The following is a 17,480-nucleotide window of genomic DNA, read 5'->3' on the forward strand; positions in this document are numbered from 1 at the left end:
GCACCTAGCACTTCTTCTGTTGTACCGCGATTGTTGGTTTGCCTCTCTCACCCCAGCTAGTCCCTGAGCTCCTTAGGCGAGGGACTATGGCTTGTCTTTCATCTTCACTGTGTGTCATATGACGGCATTTAGTAAGCTTGTGTTGAATGAACGGCCGAAGGACTATATTGCCTGCCTTGTGCATCTTTAGGAGAGTACCAGGGGAAAAGCTGAGTTGTCACATCCATTTGTCAATCCTAGACCTACCTATAAAGCTATAGAATCCAGTGTGATAAGTGTGAGCAGTTCTGGAATAAGGATTACCAAGAGGTGATGGTTTTTAAAAAACCTTACATTGAATGCTTTTTAAAAAAGCACAAGTGTTTTTGTTTTCTTATTTTTGCCTTTAAAAAAGAGAAGGAGTTTGCTACAACTCAGTGTTATCTGGTAGCTAGAAAATCTTCACATTATTAGAACAAAGTTTGGGGAAGTGAATATTATTTACGCTTTTATAGTAGTATATTTCTCAATGAACTGATAATTTTAGAATTCTTTGTGAGTCCTTGCACATTGACAAGGTGTCCCAACTTCCCTTCTCCATAATAGCTATGATAAATAGGAGTTTATACAACATAATTTTTTATCTTTTATCACTATGGGTAAATTGTGTTTATAGTAATAGCCTAGATGATGAGCAAGTTGATAATGGCAACCCACAGGTGTTTATCTGGTGCTTGATCATGGTGGCAGTTTTTTGGCCAGCAGGGGGAGCTGAAGTCACTGATGTTTGAAAAAGCTCTCCTAGCTTTCAAAAAGTTTGTCACAGCCAACAGAAAGTAAGAAAAACCTTACTGACAAAAATCAGAGTTCACAAAGGAGAAATACAAGTGACCAAGAGGCATATGGGAAACATTTTTATTCTCACAAGTAATCAAAGGGATGCAGATTAAAATGAGATGCTACCCACCCCACCCCCAAGCTATCAAATTGGGAGAAATCTCCAAAGCTGCTAGAGGAAGTATACACTGGGCCCAGTTTTTCTGGAATTTATTTGGCAATGGATATCATCAAAAATAAAAATGTCCTTTAACTCAGTAATTCCACTTTTTTTAGTAATTCCACTTTTAAGAATTTATTCTATGGGAATAAAAAATCAGAGATGTATAGAAAGGTCTGTGAACAAAGATAATCATTGTAGCATTATTTATACCAGTGAGAAGTGAGAAAGAACCTTAACGAGCAGCAAGATTAGTGGTTAAATTATAGTCTATTTAAAGCCACCCTAAAATATAGCCATATATACCTGCTCCTGACTTACTTATTATATCATCTGACATTTTGCATTATGACAATAATAAAAAATGTACTGCCTGACCATTTTGCACAGTAATGGTATACATCTGTAAATTCAAAGTGGTGAAGTTGGCCAGCATCTTTGAGTGGTGCACTGCTACCTGTTTCGTAAACCAAAAAAAACAAACCCACGGCCATTGAGTTGATTCCGACTCATAGCAACCCCCATTGGGTTTCCAAGGCTGTGAATCTTTATGGAAGTAGATTGCCTCATCTTCTTCCCGTGGAATAGCTGGTGCTTTGAACTGCCAACCTTCTGGTTATCAGCCATACCTTACCCACTATGCCACCAGAGCTCCTTTGGGTCAAAATCTGAAGCACGAGAGATTTGTTGCTATGCAATGCATACACTGTCCTTGTTTGTGTCAATTATGACTGAACTGTTTTGAACTGGTTGGAAGCTCTGGGCAAGAGTAATGCTGGCTGTGATGGGCAAGGTTATATGTCAGTTTGGCTAGGTCATAATTCTCGGTGGTTTGGCAGGTATGTAATGATGTAATTTGTCAGTCAGGTAATGATGCAGTCATCTGTTTCGTGATCTGATGTAGTCATCCTCCATTTTTGCATAACACCAAATTTTCACATAATGACCTGGTCTTTGGAACCTAATCTTCTCAGTAAATTAGGAGTGGGTATAATATTTTTGAAGAAGTTTTAATGTTTTAAGATTGTAAATATATATGAAAAATTCAGAACACAGAGTTATATAAGGATTTTAAATGTATCAAAGGTTATATGCATATCACAAATTCAAAGATAAAGTAATGGAAGGAACTATATCAACAAGTCTCATTGCGTCTATGAGTTGAGGATCCATCCAGCTAATTATTCTGACTCTAAATAGTCACCACTCATTAGTTGGTCGTACTGCAGTGGCTTGTGTATTGCTGTGATGCTGGATTATGTCTTTGGTATTTCAAATATCAGCAGAGTCACCAAGGTGTACAGGTTTCAGCAGAGGTACCAGACTAAGAAGAAGAAAGAGATGGTCGACTTCTGAAAAAATTAGCCATTGAAAATCTTGTGAATAGCAGTGACGCATTCTCTGATACGGTGCTGGAAGATGAGCCCTCAGACTGGAGTAGTGAGGCCGCACAGGAGCAGGCATTGTTTTGTTCTGTTACACACAGGGTTGCTGTGAGTAGGAACCGACTTTTGGGACCAAAGATATCAGCAAGTTGGCACCAAGATGTGTTTTGAGGTGAGACATTGTTCTCTTATCAGATCTTAATCTCAAAAATTAGGGTCTCACTTCTGTCATCTGACATCTTATAAATAGACTTAAGATACATAAATTTATCTAAGCACTTCTTGAGCCTGTTCCCCTTGATGATTACACATTCCACAGATTTCTCTTTATCTGTTATGAAAAGAAATAGGCTACATTTTCAAGCTTAGAAGCTTAATATATTGTACCTAGATTAGGACATAAATTACTATGTGAATAAATTAGTACCATATTGAATTGCTTTCTGATTTTGCTTTCATGTTTTCTCAATTGAAGATGCTTGATTTTTAAGTCTTAGTGAAATCTCCTTCAGTCTTTTAGTCATTCCATATAGATTTCTCTGGATCTTTGTCAAGGAGCCCTATGTGGAAGTGGCTGAAGTGCTTGGCTGCTAACCAGTGATTGGTAGTTTAAATCCACCAGGTGCTCTGTGGGAGAAAAATGTGGCAGTTGGCTTCTGTGAAGATTAACAACCTTGCAGACCCTGTCCTTTAGGGTTGCTGTGAGTCGGAATTGACTTTGCCAGCAGTGGGTTTGGTTTTTGGGTTATTGGATCTTTATAATTTGTAAATCTTTGAATTTATGGCAACCAATCAGAACTGTGTTTCAGATATAGCTAAACTCTGATTTGAAAGAAGGATAGGAAAATACGTTCTATTTGCAAGTCTTTTCCTTGTCGTTGCCAATATAATTTTTTTTCCTTTTTTTTGCATAGATCATTATTACATTGTTGATAGAGAACATTCTATAATCATTCAAACTTTTCTTTCTTGACTGGAAGCCATGAGTCTTTTAAGTACAACTTAGACATTTTCCTGTCAATGCCTTACTTTTCATTGGTCCATGCTGTAACATACATATTTCAGCCTCTCAGAAGCTCTTAGAAGTAATCCAAGGTGGTTGTTAATTGCTGTTGCATTGGTGCTGATTCCTGGTGACCTTACAGATAACAGACTGAGACGCTGCCCCGCCCTGCACATCTTCATGGTCGTGGGTGTGTTTGAGCCATTGTTGCAGCTATTGTGTCAGTCCACCTCCTCCATCTCATGCAGAGTTTTCCTCATTTTTGTTGGCCCTGTGCTTTGTTGTTATTGTTGTTATGTGCCGTCGAGTAGACCCCCAACTCATAGCGACCCCTCCTTGGGTTTCCGAGGCAGTATCACTACAGAAGTAGGATTGTTGGCCCTGTGCTTTACCAGACGTGATATCCTTTTCTAGTGATTGGTCTTTCCTGAGGACGTGGCCAAAGCAAGCTAACTGAAATCTCACCATCATTGCCTCAAAGGAACATTCTGGTTGTATTTCTTCTAACACTGACTTGTTTGTTCTTCTGGCAGGCCATGGGATATTCATTATTCTTGGCCAACACCATAATTGGAATGCATCAGTTCTTCTGTCTACCTTTTTCATTGTCCAGATATCATATGCCTATGAGACAGTCAAAAAAACCATGGTTTGGGTCAAATGCACCTTAGTTATTGAAGAGACATTTTAAAATCCAGAGTAAGAATCTCGTTTTTAGTTTGGTCTGATGGTTAGAAATGTGCCCCTTTGGAGTTTACATTTTGGGTCTAATTTTGTCTACACAGGAATTGCCTAGAGCAAGTCAAGCTTTTCTTTTGTTGGACTGCCCTTCAGATATTTGAAGACACCTGTCATGCTTGGCAGCGTATGCTCTAAGCTGAAAACAAAATCCCAAGTTTTGCAACTGTTTCTCATTTGGTACACTTGAAAATCCTTCCCATCTCTCAGTTCCCTTATTTTTCTGGTTTAGTGTGGTATGTCACTGTGAGGAAACTTGTCATTCCATCTGCAAAATGGGAACTTCTCGCTATAAAACCAAATGGTTTCTGAGGTGATACCTCAATGGAAGTAGATTGCCTAGTCTTCCTTCAGAGGAGTGGTTAGCAGTCAAATGCCTTAGGCACTATGACACCAGAACTCCTTCTTTTTTAAATTTTACTTTGTTGTTGAGAATATACCCAGCAAAACATACACCAATTCAACCATTTTCTACAAGTGAATTCAGTGACATTGATTTCCATTCTTCAAGTTGTGCAGCCATTCTCACCTCCTTTTCTGAGTTGTTCCCTGCCTCATTAACATAAACTCACCGCCCTCCAAGATTCCTATCTCATCTTTCCTTTTGTTACTTTGATCCCATATAGATATATATTAAGAAAAGCATAATTCTCAAGGCTTTGAACCCACTAGCCACTGGAAGGAAGATAGAGCAATCTTCTACTATAAAGATTTACTGCCTTGGAAACCTAGTGGGGGTTGCTAAGAGTCAGAATTGACTCAATGGCAGTGAGTTTGGTTTTGGTTTTGGTAGTGCTCTGGGCTGGCATTTACTAGTTAAGCTAAATGATTGTTTGGTTTTTACTCTATATCTTTTACATAATTTATTAAAATATTAAATATAGCATTCCCCAAACTTCCCTAAGATCAATCTTATGATTAGACCTCCTTATATGAGGAGGTGCCTCAGCATCCACCCCTACCTTTTTATGTCTGACCACACCCCAGCTATGGTAAATGTCCTCAATTCTGTGATCACGCAAGTTTCTTTGTAGCCTTTTCTTTCAAATCTTATCAAGACTTTGATGAAAGCCCACATAAATTACATTTGGGTCCATACTGTTTCCGAGAGAATTTTTGTTCAGCAAACATTTATTGAGTGCCTAAATATGCTGGTTTGACAAAGGGCTGGGTAAGTGTTATTGGTAAAGGAAGCCAACCTGCGCTCCATCCTTCTGGGACTTAGAGAAGGTTATTCCTCGAATATGACTGTCAGCTTGTGTGTCCTGCCCTGCAATTTTATGCTTTAATTCTTTGAAAACTCCAAGGGAATATTTTGGGACTTCATGATTATCTGACATCAGACCTATCAGTTTGGAATCATCTTATTTGTTTAATGATGAATTTGATTCACTATTAGTGATATGTAATTCAGAAATAATCTTTTCCCCCAAGTCATCCGTAGTAAAATTAAAGCAAATAAAGGTCAATCAGCTGTCTTCTTTATATCACTCTTTGACCTTGTTTATAAAGGGGTCCGTCCAGTCTGTATTTGGCTTCTGAGTTTTTATGTGTTTGAAGCATCTCTTAGTGGCTTTGCATTTTTTTGCAAGGTTTTAATTGGTGTTTTGCCTACATTATAGTTTTAATGCTCTTGATCTGCTCCACTTTTGGTCTTTTACTACTTTTCCTCATTTGCCTTGTCTTCTGTTTTGAGAAAAGTTGTCTGTCCTTCCTCCTCTTACCATGTCTTCTTTGCTTTGCTACTTAGCAATTTCAAATTTTGGACTGAGCACCTGAATTTTTGCCACCTGGCTTTCAGTAAGGTTTTTTAAAGTTCATCTCTGTGCTTTGTGTTGGGTATTTGTTTTTTAAATGAAATTTTAATGGTGTGGTAGCATAGTGCCTAAGGCACTTGACTGCTAACCAGAAGGCTGGCGGTTCAAACCCACTAGCCACTCCTCGGAAGGAAGATGGGGCAATGTACTTCTGTAGTGATACTGCCTCGGAAACTCAAGGAGGGGTCGCTATGAGTCAGGTCCGACTTGATGGCACGTGTTTTGGTTACCTAGTGCTGCTTTGACAAGAGTATACCACAAATGGGATGGCCGTAACAAACAGAAGTTTATTTTTAGAATTTGGAGGCTTTAAGTCCAAGTTCAAAGTGCCAGGCTCTAGGGGCTGGGTGAAAGCCCCTCAACCTTAGGGTCCAGCACTGCCTCCTGCCCACTGGAGCTAGACTAGAGGCATTTCTTCACTCAGACAGCTGCTGGCTGCTGAGGCTGAGAAACCCCAAGGTTGACAAGTAAAAAGGCACAGTCCCGATGTTACCACATGGCAGGCCATTGACTTAAGTCCACTGTAAGTCCCAAAGTCAGCACAGCATAGCAGGCTGCTGAACAATGACACGGCTACATGGAGGGTCCAAGTGTGCCATAGACTAGAGACCATTCTCAAGGCTCCTCCTTATATACAGGAAGCAAACCACATACCCAAAGGCAGCTACTCAGCTGCTCCCAGTAGATTCCACCATGGAGTTGATTGCCAGTCTCACCATGGGGAATACTACATCCAGCTGCCCAGCCACTCAACCAGGCCCAGACAAGTTGACATACAAACATAGCCATCACAGCACATAACAACAACAACAACGAAAGTTTAGATTTTTCTCCACCTAAAATTGAGCAAACGTATAATAATACAGTTTCAGTTTTCCCTGACTGGAGAGAATTTTGGTTAAATGTGTTTTGATCTCTCTTACTAGTGTACCATATATATCGGTTTCTGAATATAATTTAGAACCAAATTCTGTATGCATGTCTTGTTGTTGTTGTTATGTGCCGTCGAGTTGGACCCGACTCATAGCGACCCCTCCTTGGGTTTCCGAAGCGGTATCACTACAGAAGTAGATTGCCCCATCTTCCTTCCAAGGAGTGGCTGGTGGGTTTGAACTGCCAGCCTTCTTAGTAGGTTCTTATTTTTCTGGAGAAAATATTTATTGTATGTTTAAATACAAATTTTTATCAATTCTTTCACAAAGAAGTTGTGTTTTATTAAATGTATGTAAATGTTATAATTGTACTTTTTTAGGGTTCTTAATCACTGAACTTTAGAGTAGAAAGGAAACCTTGATTTAAGGTAGCCTAGCTCTCTTGTTTTATACATGAAGAAATTGAGATCAGTGAAGTCATTTGCCTTAAGTCCCATAGCTACTTAGTGTCGGAGCTGGAACTAGAATGCCAGTCCAGCATTAATTACATCAGTGCAGTGATTACTGAAGGACAGACTTGTGCTGATCACATTTGTATCACACCATGTGTTGGTTTACAGGGGAAGAAATTAAACTGATCAGTCTGGATGGGACAGGAGTTGATTGATTGGCATATTCTCTCCTGTTCAGCACTTAGGACATCTTCTTTATACCCTGGACAGTACTGGGGATGATAATGCCAGACTTTGTCTTTAAACTGCTCTTTTATAGATGTTGACCTTCTGTTAAAATATTCTTCAGGCAGATTATAATACTATTCTTTTGCTTATGCTTATAAAATTATAATATGTTCCAGTCCTACCTCCCTGAAGATAACTCTCCCTATAATAAGATTTTGTGTTCCTTAAATTCTCTACTCACTGACTTACAGTGTATCATTCCCATACATGGCTGAATGGATGGGTCACATTTGAGTCTTCCTTATTTTATTCTCACTTAGAGTACTTTAGAATAACTTAACTTGAGTTGGAAGGTAACCTAATTTTTGCATCCATATATTGTTGACAGGAGTCTCTGGGTAGCCTAAGTGGTTAAGTGCTGGACTTATACTAACCGAATGGTTCTAGGTTCAAACCCACCCAGAGGCACTTTGGAAGTAAGGTGTGGTGATTCTTCAAGAGGTCACATCCTTGAAAACTCATGGAGTGCATTTCTGTTCTGCACCGGTGGGGTTGCCATGAGTCCAAATTGACAGGAACTAACAATATACTGTTGGCACCAAGTTTGCAATTGTAACATGGAGACAAATTAGTGCTCAGAGGTAATCTCCCAAGGGGAAGCAAAAGGGAAAGTTATCACTTGCCTTCTGACTTTCTCACAAGTGCATCAACATTTCTTTGCAAAGTGAAATTATTTAGGGAGTAGATGGGATTTTGGTTTCATCATTTTTTTTTTAACCATTTTATTGAGATACAGTTCACATATCAGAAAATTCACCCACTTTAGATGTTCAATTACATGATTTTTAGCATGCACTTAGGAGTGGAATTGCTACATCAAATGGTAATGCTGTTGAATTTTGTGAAGAACTGACAGACTTTTCCAAAGCCACTGCACTATTTTACACTTCCTACCAGCAATGTTTGAGGGTTGTAATTTCTCCACATAATCACCATTTGTCTTCCTGACTATTGCCATCCCAGTGGATGTGAAGTAGTATCTCCTTTTGATTTGCATTTCCCTGATGATAACTTATGATGTTGAATGTCTTCACGTGCTTATTGACTATTTGTATATCTTCTTTGAAGAATATCTATTCAAATCCTTTGCCTGTTTTAACATTGGATCATTTGTCTTTTTATTGTTGAGTTGTAAGAGTTGTATCTATATTCTAGATACAAGGGTCTTGTCAGATATATGATTTGCAAAGTATTTTTTGCCATTCTGTGGGCTGTGTTTTCACTTTCTTGATGATGTCCTTTAATCACAGGTTTTTTAAAAAAGTGAAGTCTAATTTATTTGCTTTTTCTTTTGTCACTTGTGCTTTTGGTATATTTGTCGTATCTAAATTCTTACCCAATCCAAAGGTAATGAGCATTACTCCTGTTTTCTTCTAGGAGTTTTATAATTTTAGCTCTTGCATTTAGGTCTGTGATCCATTTTGAGTTAATTTTTGTGTATGGCAGATGGTAAGGGTCTAACGTCCTTCCATTGCATGTAAGTATCCTGTTGTCCCAACATCATTTGTTGAAAAGATTTCTTTCCTCAATTGAATGGTTTTGGCATTGACTATAAATATGAGGAGGAGCTCTGGTAGCATAGTGCCTAAGGCACTTGACTGCTAACCAGAAAGCTGGCAGTTCAAACCCACCAGCCACTCCTCGGAAGGAAGGTTGGACAATCTATTTCCATAGTGATAGGTCCTCAGAAACCCAAGGGGGGTTGCTATGAATCTGGGCTGACTCAATAGCACATAACAATAACATAAATATGAGGGTTTATTTTTGGACTCAACCTATTCTGTTGATCTATATTATGTCTATCCTTATTCTACTACCTCACTACCTTGATTAAAAAACCAAAAAAACCAAACTCGCTGCCGTTGAGTCGTATCTGACTCATAGCGACCCCCCTTGGGTTTCTGAGGCCATATCACTATGGAAATAGATTGCCCAACCTTCCTTCCTAGGAGTGGCTGGTGTAACCGCCAGCCTTCTGGTTAGTAGTCAGATGTGTTAGGCACTACGTCACCAGATCTTGATTACTATAGTTTTAAATTAATTTTTGAAATCAGGAATTGTGAATCTTCCAACTTTTGTTTTTTTGTCAAAACAAAGAGATTGGGACTGCATTGAATTTGTAGATCAACTTAGGGAGATGGACAACAACCACAATATAATGTTTTGTCTTCCAATCCATGAACATGGGATGTTTTTCCATTTAATTAGGGCATCTTTAATTTCTTTTGACAGTTTTTATAGTTTTCAGAGTATTTATTTAATATTCATTTTGTTTTTGGTGAAAATATACTCAGCAAATCATTCACCCATTCAGAGAATATAACTTTCTCACTTGTTTTGTTAAATTTATTTCTAAGTATTTTATTTTTTTGATGCTGTTATAAACAGAATTACTTTTTGTAATTTCATTTTGGATTATTCATTGCAAGTGTAGAAATACAGTTGATTTTTGTATATTGATCTTATATCCTGTAACTTTAACTCATTTGTTAATTTTAATAGTTTGGATTCCTTTGAATGTTTTTGTAAAGAAGCACATGACGTTTGCAAAGAGTTGGTTTTACTTCTTGCCTTCTGATCTGAATGCTTTATATTTCTTTTTCTTGCCTCATTGTCCTGACTAGAATCTGCAGTACAGTGTTGAATAGAAGTGATAAGAGCAGACATCCTAGGGAGAAAGCATTCAGACTTTGTCCCTTAAATATGGTGTTAGCTGTAGGGGGTTTTCTAGATACTGTTATCAGATTGAGGAAGTACTTTTCTATTCCTTGTTTGTTGAATGCTTTTATCATAAAAGGGTGTTGGATTTTGTCAAATGCTCTTTCTCCTTCTGTTGAGATGATGTGTTTTTTATCCTTTATTAATAATGTGTATTATGTTAATTGATGTTTGGATGTCAAACCAACTTGAATTCCTGGGATAAATTAGTTGGTAATGGTTTAGAATCCTTTTTATATGTTGCTGGATTCATTTTGCTATAGATTTTTACATCTGTATTTGTAAGGTATATTGGTCTGTAGTGGTCTTTTCTTTAGATGTCTTTGGGTTTGCTATCAGGGTAATACTGACCTTATAGGATGAGTTGAGAAGTTTTCTTAGATTCATTTTTAGCGTTTTAGGATTCATATTTCCTGATTTCAAAACTTAATTTAAAACTATACTTATCAAGATAGTGAGGTAGTGTCTAAGAAGTGTTCTTAGCATATTTCTTTGAAAAGAAAATAACTGAAGTCAGAAATACAGTGTTACTATAAAAACCAAACCTGCTGCCACTGAGTCGATGCCAACTCATAGAGAACCCCATTGGGTTTCCAAGGCGGTAAATCTTCATGGAAGTAGATTGCCTCGTCTTCCTTCTGAGGAGTGGTTGGTGGGTTTGAATCTCCAACCTTCTTAACAGTCAAATACCTTAGGCACTGTGCTACTATTAAAAACAAAAACAAAAAAAGCCCCACTATAGTCATGTTATAAATATTAGTATTTTAATGCCTTGGCCTAAAGATTACCAGCAGGGTCACATTTTGATACTGCCACCATAGATATTCTGGCATGCAAGTTGTTTCTACCCCTGCATATAAAAATTTCTTCCTCCTCTTTTTAATACAGAATATATAATTTCACTTAGCTATTTTATTTTATATTATGGTTCTCATTGAAGTTAGTTTATTTGGGACAGAGTTCTATATATTTGTGTCTAAAAAATTTTATTGTGGGAATTAATTTGAAATAGAATTGAAAATACTGAATATTGAAATCTGTTATTCTTGTCAGTCTCATTCAGAAATGAAAAATGATTGCTGTGGGGAAAATTATTTATGATTTCTTAGTAAATGAGTAACAGAGATAAGACAGGGACTTTAGCATTTCCTGAATTCCAGTCATGTTTTCAGTAGCTTATGATCTTTTTTATAAGAGTATACCCTTAACAACTTATATGTTACATGTTTTCAGGTTTCATTTCTTCATAAACGACTAGGTTGGCCATGTGTATTTATCTATTGATTAAAAGCAGTTGTTTCTGTCTTTTCCTGTACAGTACACCCAGGGTCTGCCTGGGCCTGTCTGGAACAGTTGGCCATAGGCACGATACTTCTCTGAAGACTTTTCTATCTTGAAACAATTTGGAGAATTTTGCATTTTTCTCTGTAATACATTGTTTATTGTAGCAAAAACGTCTCTGGTTTTACTGCAGTCTTTTATTAAACTGACATTCCAGCAGGGTCTTTCCTGTTTATCCAATGGCTTCAATTGTTCGCTCATCCACAGCTATATTATTGCTCCTAGTACACATTGAGTGTACACAGAACCCAGTTTAAGACTCTAGGAATTAGTCTACCAAATACAAAAGTTCCTTTCCGAAAATGGTGTGTCTCTTCATTGGAAGAATCTGGCATGCTATCTTTCAAAATCCCAAGGTTTCCTAAACCATCAGAGCAAGATTTTAGGAGTTGCATCATAACTTTGGACTCAGCAACTGACTGATTTTTTATGCCTTTTTCCATGTGCACCTGTTGCCCCTCTTTCTCTTTGAACATTTTTTCCCTGGACTCTTCTTTATTAGGCTTTCTTTCCACAGCGTGGCTGTTCACCGCTGCCTTGAAGTTCTTCTGCATGTGTATCTTTGCATTTCATTGGCAAAAAAGCCAGATAGTCTGGTGAGTTTTGGGCGGCTTCTGACATTTAAATCTACTCTCAATGAGTGTTTAGCAGGCCCCGTGCAGAGTGTTCATCTGACATTGCCATGTGTGGAAAATCAGTTATTTTATCACTTCTTCTGTTATGTTTGATCATGAACTTTTTTGGGTTAATCACACATTCTAGTTATTTGAGAATTTAAAAATGTTCTATGTTGAAGTTCAAAGCATTAGAATCAATTAAAATCCCCTTAAATAATGGTGCAGTGTTTTTTTTTTAATTTAATATGTGTGTTTCAGTGGACTCCTTGAGTAACTTTATGAAAATATCCTGTAAAGTCCTGGTCAAGTCAGTGTTTGTATGCCTTCTTTCAAATCTGGGACTATAGGAGACCAACCATTGGATGTTAGATGTAAAGGCTGGCTGGTGGCCTGAGAGAACCAGACACATTCTTCAGATTATACAGTTGTATTGAGTTGGGTTTTAGTGCTATCTTCTGAAACATCCTCACATGGATGATTTCTAGATTTAGGAGTGCTTCAGGGTTAAACTGTAGTGTTAGTTATTGTACTCATTGCTAACACAGTTAAATCATCAGGCTTCCTAAGAATTCTTTTTTCTTCTCCGTAAGTTATTGGATCACTTCTTTGGTGAGATGGTAAGATAAGATCTTTATGTAAATTTTGTAGTGTGTTCCTCTAGTATGAGGAAGAAAATTATCTTGTTTTTAGGTGGGATTGAAACTAAGGCATACCATGCATACTTACAGTACTTCACCATTTGCAAAACTTTTTCAAATGCCTTATGCTATTTTACTAAAAATTTGTTACTAGTGGACCTGGCACATTAATAATATGTGATGTTTTGGGTCCATTGAGGCCTCTATTCAATGAAAAAAGTCTAAGTTTCTGAGCTTTATGTTCACGGCAGTCAGTGTGTGAATTACAGTGAAACCTGTGAGAGCTAGAACTTGATGGAACTGCCCTGTTTATCCAGGTCTTGCAAGTTTTCTGCCTTGGACAGGGTACAGTCTAACCACTTTTCTGTTGGTCAGTTTAGTGGAAAATATTTGAGTTTTCCTTCCCTGACAGGTTTCCTCCTTACACAAGCTCTAGCTCTCCTGGGTTTTACTGTATCCTTTAGGCTTGCATATGGCCAAATCTTGATAGCGATGAAACTGAAATAGCTAGTAGTATTTGGATTTAAAACCTTGATCATATTTGCACTTCTCATTCATCAAGTGAAGTAGCATGCTTCGGTTGGGAGGATATGACTTTGGGAAGGCAGTGACAAACGTGCCATTCGGAGACTGAGGCCCTGATGCCAGCCTGTTGTTCAGCTTTGAGACTTGGGGCAGTCTTCTGACTGCTCCTGTGGCTTCATTTCCCCACTAATGAAATCTGGAGGTTGAACTACGTAGGCCTTTCATATCCTTTCTGTCTCCAAAATTCTTTGATTTCAATTTAACTTGGGTTCAGTTTGTTTTGACTTTCTATTTAATATTTAGCTGGTTAAATACTAACATTGAGAGCATGCACCAATTTCAGTTTAAAGATGTTTTTTCCATGATGCAGTTTTTAATATTGTTTTTAAAAATAGGTTAATGTGTTCATTTCTGTGATACCTGGAGTAGGGTCTTGAACTTAATAGATGCTTACTCAGTTTTTGTTGGATAAATGTGGTTTTAACTTTCTAATGTGGCTTTAAATAATCCTCAGAATTAGAATATGTTTCTAGAAAGCACACAGTATTTTTATGAAGTATTACCTGAGTTTATGAATGGAAGCATTCTTTGCTGGAGTCTATAGATGGAGAGGGGAGCCCTGGTGGTACAGTGGCAAAGTGCTCAGATGCTAACGAAAAGGTTGGTGGTTTGAACCCATCAGCTGCTCCATGGGAGAAAGACGTGTCAGTCTGCTTCCATAAAGATTTATGATTTACAGCCTCAGAAACCCTATGGGGCAGTTCTACTCAGTCTTACAGGGTTGCTAAGTCTGAGACTTGACTTGAGGACAGTGAGATTGATTTTGGTTTTGGAGGATGGAGCTGTGATGTTTGGATTAGGAAACAACTGCTGACCTTTGTTTAGCTTGTATTTTAACTTCTCAATTATAGTACTGTGGAAAATAGCCTCATTCATTAATAATAGTAATAATTGATAGTTAAATCTATGATGATGTTATGTGCCGTCGAGTTGGACCCGACTCATAGCAATCCCTCCTTGGGTTTCCGAGGCAATATCACTGCGGAAGTAGATTGCCCATCCTTCCTTCAATGGTTTGGACCGCCAGCCTTCTGGTCAGTAGTCAAGTGCCTTAGGCACTATGCTACCAGAGCTCCTGTTGTACAGTATAGATGACAGCAATAGATCTGAAATTGGAATAACCATAGTTCAGGGGCTTTCAGGCTGGCTTCTTGATGTAAGACTGGTATATGAGATAATCTCTGAGGAATTAACGGAGAGCATTTAACCAAGTTCAGCCTCATATAATGTCAATTCTCTACATTATTGTTAAGTGAAGTAAATAAAAGTTAAAAGCAGAGTGGTGTAACATACTCTTATTGTTACGTTGTTCATTCGTAGCTGGAAGTCCAGAAGTTGGCAGATTTTAGGGTTGGTTGATACAGTGGCTTAATGCAGTCACTTGTTGGTATTTGCCATCAAGTCGGACCCAACTCATAGCGACCCCTCCTTGGGTTTCCGAAGCGGTATCACTACGAGAAGATTGCTCAATCTTCCTTCCGAGGAGTGGCTGGTGGGTTTGAACCGCTAGCCTTCTGGTTAACAGTCAAGTGCCTTAGGCACTATGCTACCAGGGCTCCTAATGCGGTCACTAGGGACTAAAATTCTTGCCAACTCTCCATTCTGCCCCCTTTGATGTTGGTGGCATCTTTAGGCTTGTTTCAAGGTGACTGTAGCAGTTTGAGGTGTTACATGTTGCACTGTCTGAAGAAAAGGGACTATTTTTTTCCTCTAGCTTTTCTTGAGGATTGAGGAAGGTTTTCTTACCATTGGTGGAGGCCTCTTGGGGGCTTCCACTCATATTTCATTGGCTAGGATTGGGTTCAAGCCCAACCTCAACCATTCATTGGCAAAACAAAACAAAACAAAACAACACCGGGTTAGGTAGGTTAACCCAGTTAGCACTGAGTAGATATTGGGGAATCAATCACGATACCATTCCAAGAGTGATTTGAAAAGTGAATGGTGTGTGTGTGTTTATAATCAGCTTTGACCTCTATTTTTTTCTGGGGGACATTTTAAGAACATGCATGTCTCTCAAGAATTTTGTACCTATAGTGGTTCACATTGAATGCTCATTTGTGAAAATTGGTGCCTAAACAGAAAGACATGTAATTTGAGAAAAGAATGTAAAACAGATTGACTGATTTTAAGTGTCAAATGCTGTGAACTCCTTACTCTTGGGCTAAGCAGTGAGAGAAAAAGAAGGTTGGGGTTTATTTTCCCCCAAAATGTATGGTTTTAAAATGAGCTGCTTCTACTCTTCTCGTAATACATTAAAAATGTATATATTTCATAATCTTGGTTATTTGGAGGGCCTAATTATATATAGCCATTGAGTTTTTAGAGTTGGAGCAGTAGTAAGATTACTTATTTTGTGGTGTGTATCTTTGAACTTAATATTTAAGTATATGCTGCAAAGGCCTTTGCCTTATTTGGTGTTTTTCATTCTGCTGCTAATTTAGATTTCAGAATCCTCAGATTAGGGCTCTAGTTCGCCACCTATTGGTGCTGGAACTATGTGTTTAACACCTTCTGCTGTATTTTGTGGAATTACTGTTTATGTGTGATGTGTTTTTTTAATCAGCTAAAAAAATTTCCTCTAGGATTGTAAACTAAAAATCCAAGACTAAGCATCTTTTTTTTTTTTTTGTATACAGATATCTACACACCCAGTCTTAGTTTATTCTTTGTAGATTTGATTTTGTGATGTAGCTGCCTGCTTTTGATATTTGGAATGATGATTGTGGGATTGTGATTTAAGAGTACAAATGGAAACTCATACAAGCGCAGGTGCACATGCTGTAGGTCCTGATGAGTTAGTGTAACTTTGTGGTCAGTCTGAAACTTCTCTAACAACAGCGAGGGTGTTTTTAACTAGCAGAAGTGACGCTTACCACCGGATATCGGTTCTGGTAAGCCACGAAAAAGCATTGTGCATTTCCTGTCTACCTTTTGGTTAGCAGATCTGCCCTCCTCATGGGCTGAATTTGACGATTTAATTTTTGGAATCATCCCCTCTTCCCCCTTCAGTCATTTAAACTAATATTTTCATGAATCCGAGAATTCCTTTTAAAAATCTCAAAGGACTAAATTAATCTTCTGGCAACATTTTTTTAAAGGATGATGGAATCATCCTTTGTGTAAAGGTGAATCTGCATTACAGTCTTGAAAATTTAAAATCTAGTGAAGGCCCCATTATTTTAAGGTCTTCTATTTTTTTGGACAGGAATAAAGTACTGTACTAACAAACTGGTCGTGAGCAGTGATAAGGTGCCACCAATTTAAATCAGCTCTGGCAGAAGAGTGGAAAGAATGCATTTTGTTGCAAGATTTGGGTTTTTCTATGGAGTTCTTTGTTAAACTTTTAGCATAGCAGTGAACTTCCTTTTGGTGGCGGCAGGAAGTATAAATACTCATTGTGTAATGCCATTTGCCTTTTGGCGGATCTGCCAAGCCATGACACCCAAAACAAGCCTCGTGCTTCTTAAAGAAAACTACAGTTCCCAGCGGGCCCGGCGCTGGTGGGCCATCACTTCCCCCCTCGCTCCCGGCCACCCCTTCTCGGGCTGGTCCGGCGCGGGCCTTGGTCCGCGCCTGCGCAGAAACGACTTTTTTTTTTAACTCTGGCGGCTGCGGAGCGCGGCACTGGGGCTGAGTGCCCAGCCGTGCTGCAGTGTACAGACTGGTTGCTAAGACAAAGAGCGGCAGAAACCGCTTCACTGGTCAGGGCGCTTCCTACGCGATTCAGCGCGCGTTTTGCCCCGGTAAAGCGTGGCACCGACTGCATTAACCTGTTTACTTAATAGTGCAGCCAAGTTGCTCGCTCACGTCCCCTTGCTCCACCACGCCAGTTCGCCTAGCCCCTCAAAGCCCGCGCTCGGCTTCGCCAGCCCCAGCGCAAAGGGAATGTGACAGCGTCAGTGCCTCAGGTTAGCCTCACGTCGGCTGAAGCGAGGACGCCTCTCCCGCCTGCCGCATTGCCGCGTGTCGTTGCCGCACGTCCCGCGGGTAGCTGGGTTCCGCGCCGGGGCCTCCGCAGATAGAAGTGCAGGGACCGCGGCCGCGGCG

The sequence above is a fragment of the Orycteropus afer genome, unplaced genomic scaffold (genome assembly GCF_000298275.1).
Source record: "Orycteropus afer afer isolate SDZICR_OR568_19922 unplaced genomic scaffold, OryAfe1.0 scaffold00018, whole genome shotgun sequence".
Lineage (NCBI taxonomy): Eukaryota > Metazoa > Chordata > Mammalia > Tubulidentata > Orycteropodidae > Orycteropus > Orycteropus afer.